The sequence below is a fragment of the Otolemur garnettii genome, unplaced genomic scaffold (genome assembly GCF_000181295.1).
Source record: "Otolemur garnettii isolate 467f Iridium unplaced genomic scaffold, OtoGar3 scaffold00277, whole genome shotgun sequence".
Lineage (NCBI taxonomy): Eukaryota > Metazoa > Chordata > Mammalia > Primates > Galagidae > Otolemur > Otolemur garnettii.
In genome coordinates, this window is record NW_003852672.1 from 792,124 (window position 1) to 796,552 (window position 4,429).

Consider the following 4,429-nt stretch of genomic DNA (forward strand, 5'->3'; position numbering starts at 1 on the left):
TTTTTTTTTTTTTTTTTTGCAGTTTTGGGCTGGGTTGAACCCACCAGGGTATATGGGGCCAGTGCCCTACGCCTTGAGCCACAGGCACTGCCCTTTTCTATTGTTGCTTTTTAATTGATATTATTAGCAAGTAGCTGGGACTGCAGCACCCACAGCTCAGTGGTTAGGGTGCAGGACACATACACCAGGGCTAGCGGGTTCCAAGCTGGCCTGGGCCTGCTAAAAACAACAATGACAACTACAACAAAAAAATAATTTTTCTATTTTTAGGAGAGACAGAGTCTTGCTCTTGCTCAAGCTGGTCTCAAACTCCTGAGCTGAAACGACCCATCTACCTCAGCCTCCCAGATCCTCTCACAGCACACTAGTATTTGATACCCTTCATCTTACCTCTGTGAGCTAAGAGCTAGAATCGTCCTACAATTCTCCAATTTAAGGCTGAGGAGACCAAGACTTGGGAAAGTTAACAATTTCCCAAAGATTACACAACAAGTGACATAGCCAGGATTCAAACTGCATTTGATCTGAAGCCCATGTATGTGCACATTATTCTCCATGATGTGCCACTTCCAACTGTGGTTGTGGCTACCTAGGCAGCTGAGTGAAACTTTGTGAGGGGGTAGCCACCAAGAATGTGATGGACTTTGTTACAGTTTGGGTATGGTTTGTCTGGTCCTACCAAGTCTCACGTGGAAATTTCACCCCCAGTGTGGGGGGTAGGGTCTGAGGGGAGGCAGGTCTCCCTTTCTCTCGGTCTCTCTCTTATGCACATGCTGCTTCTCTCAACGTGTGATTTATACAGACTGGCTCCCCTTGGCCTTCTGCCACGAGTGGAAGCAGCCTGAAGCTCTCCCCAGAAGCAGATGCTGGTGTCATGCTTCTTGTACAGTGAAATAAACATCTTTTCTTTATGAATTACCCAGCCTCACCAGACTTAGGTATTCCTTTACAGCAACACAAAAATGGACTAAGGCAGACACAGACATGGCAAAGCACTCTCAAGGGCCTTCAGGCATCAAGACGGCGATGGGGAACACAGATAAGAAGGGGACTTTTGAGGCCAGGCAGGGTGGCTCATGCTTATAATCATAGCACTCTGGAAGGCCAAGGCAGGTGGATTTCCTGAGCTCACAGGTTCAAGACTAGCCTGAGCAAGAACAAGACCCTCATCTCTAAAAATAGCTAGACATTGTGGAGGGCGCTTGTAGTCCCAGCTACACTGGAGGCTGAGGCAAGAGAATTGCTTGAGCCAAAGAGTTTGAAGTTGCTGTGAGCTATGACACCATGGCACTCTACCAGAGGAAACAAGGTGAGCCTCTGTCTCAAAAAAAAAGCCGGGGTGGGGGAGCTTGGCACCTGTAGCTCAGTGATTAGGGCACCAGCCACATATACTGGGGCTGGCAGGTTCAAACCCAGCCCGGGCCTGATAAACAACAATGACAACAACAATAAAAAAATAGCTGGACAGTGTGGTGGACACCTGTAGTCCCAGCTACTTGGGGGGCTGAGACAAGAGAAATCGCTGAGCCCAAGAGTTGGAGGTTGCTGTGAACTGTGATGCCATGGCACTCTACCAAGGGTGACATACTGAGACTCTGTCTCAAAAAAATAGAAGGGGACTTTTGGTCAGGCGTTGGGGGGCTTGTCTCTATAATCCCAGTACTCTGAGAGCACAGGAGTTTGAAATCAGCCTGAGCAAGAGTTAGACCCCATCTCTACTACACAAAAATATTAGCTAGGGTTTGTGGCAGGCACCTGTAGTCCCAGGTACTTGGGAGGTTGAGTCAGAAGGATCCCTTGAGCCCAAGAGTTTGAGGTTATAGTGAGTCAGGCTGACACCATGGCCCTCTAGCCTGGGTGACACAACAAGACTCTGTCTCAAAAAAACAAACAAAAAAATGTTGACCTTTATTAGACTATATAAGAAAGCTTTCTAGAAGAAGTGGTACTTAAGCAAGGCTGGTGAGAAAAGGTCCAAGTTGGGAAAGTGAAATCAACTGAGCAGGAAGTCATGAAAGTGGTGGGCATGGGCTGTACCCAGCTTCCTGCCCTGCTCACTTCACTCCAGGCATCCCAAAGAGCAAAGACACATGACTTTCAAAAGTCTGAGTGGAATTTCTTTGGAAAGATGCCCTCCCCTGGGCAGAGGAGGTGGCCTCCTCTCTCCTCAAGTACTGTGGGTGCCAGGTGAGGACTATGTGGACACTTCAGGTGAGAGGGTTATAAATATCTTCTTCCTTCATTGCCCTTGTTCCCTTTGGGATGGACATTTCAGTGGTAAGAGTGCACATCCTTTGTGGAATGCCACTTCCCCATGGGCTCCTCTAGAAGTGGTCCTCCCATGAGATTGCAGGCGACTAGCGATCACACTGATATTGCCAGTGCAGGGCCATGATATCCGGCTGTGGGGATGTCAGTCACCCTCAAGAGATGCAGAGACCAACACAGAGACAGCAAGAGACACACAGCTACGCAGCGGCGTTCTCCCTCAACTCCAGTGAGTTCACTGAGACGTGTCCAGTGTGGTCGGGAAGCCTAGTTTCTAACTTCCTCCTAGCTGTCAAGACAAGTTCTCTGAACAAGTATCCCTCTGTTCAGTTTGATGAAATCATTGGCCACACCCCCATGAATTAGAATGTCTTATGTCTTAGGGGCAGAACTTACATGTGAAGCTTTATTTCAAGATTGTCTTATATTCATCTACCCGTTTATGCACCAATTGGCTTAGTGACACCTCCTCCAAGGGGAGCCCTTCTCTGGCTGACAGTTACTTGTTTGTGATTGAAACAATGTGTCTGTTTCCCCCAGCTACTCTCTGTGCCCCTGGAGACAAATGCCTTGCCCATATCCCCAGCACCCTGGACTAGGCCTGGATATAATAGGTGAGTAATGAATATTTACAGACTTAAATAAATTAGACATAGGCCAGGCATGGTGGCTTACACCTGTAATTCTAGCACTCTAGGAGGTGGAGGTGGAAGGATTGCTTTAGGCTGAGAGATCAAGACCAGCCTGAGCAAGAGCAAGTCTCCGTCCCTCCTAAAAATAGAAAAAAATAGCTGGGTATTGTGGCGGGCACCTGTAGTCCCAGCTACTCAGGAGGCTCAGGCAAGAGGATCTCTTGAGCACAGGAGTTTGAGGTTGCTGTGAGCTATACTCATGCCAGGGCACTCTACCCATGGTGACAGAGTAAGACTCTGTGTCAACAACAATAACAACAAATTATCATAGATAAAATGTGGAGTTGGGCCTGATATGCAGTATTGTTTATAATATACCTCTAACTGCAGGGGTAGGATATTCGTGCTGGGGTCTAGACTAAGGCTTAGGTGCTCAAGTTTCAATGCTTCAGGTTTCTTCAGTTGAACCCAAGTCATGTGGACAAAAAAATGTATGTACTTTCAGTATACAAATGACAGGTTCAGGGTAAAAGCCTTGCTCAGTAATAAAAGTGAGCTTTGGCTTCAGGATCCATAGATTGTCTTTTAAAGAATCTGATAGGCAACTAAAATGAGTGGAACAACCTGCCATCCTGGCTGCAGAGAGAAAAGCCAACCATTACTAGAGTGTATTGTGGACAAAGAATCCAGTGTCTGGGGCAGAAGCAGGGTCATCCCAGGAAAAGAGGCAGGAAAGGAGGGTTGATTCCAGAGCCCATGGTAGTTCCTTACCTCTACATTAAGAGAGATTCCACTTTCTTCTGTGGACAACAGGAAACAATTTCAGGTTTTATAAGCAGTGAAAGAATATGATTTGATTCAATAAAGATTTAGGAAAAGTGTACTAGTACTAACAAGAGCATAAAATTGAGTTAAACATAGGGCAGTGCCTGTGGTTCAGTGGGCAGGGTGCCGGCCACATATACCTAAAGGTAGCAGGTTCAAACCCGGCTCTGGCCAAACTGCAACAAAAAAATAGCCGGAAAGAAATTAGACAATTTCTGCAATGAAATATTAAGCAATAATAATAGTAATAATGCAAAGAAAGTAACCTTCACATTGCCAGATAGAAGTATGTCTTTTATAGAATGCTTTGATCAGTTAACTTCTTGAATTCTTTTCTGAATGTATTTATCTTCATATGTTCTTTATGAGGTTTTTGTTCTAAGTTCTTATGTTAAACGTTGTTATTGTCATTAAATTTAGCCTTTAAAAAAAAATAGCCAGGCGTTGTGGCAGGTGCCTGTAGTTCCAGCTACTCGGGAGGCTGAGGCAAGAGAATCAATCACCTAAGCCCAGAAGTTGGAGGTCTCTGTGACCTGTGTGATGGCACTCTACTGAGGGCAATAAAGTGAGATTCTGTCTCTACAAAAAAAAAAAAAATTGAGTTAAACATAGTCACTGTCCTTGAGACAAGTACACAAATGACTGTAATACAATATGAAATTGTGCTTGAGGTAAGAGACCTGGAAATACTTTACAGAAAGAGA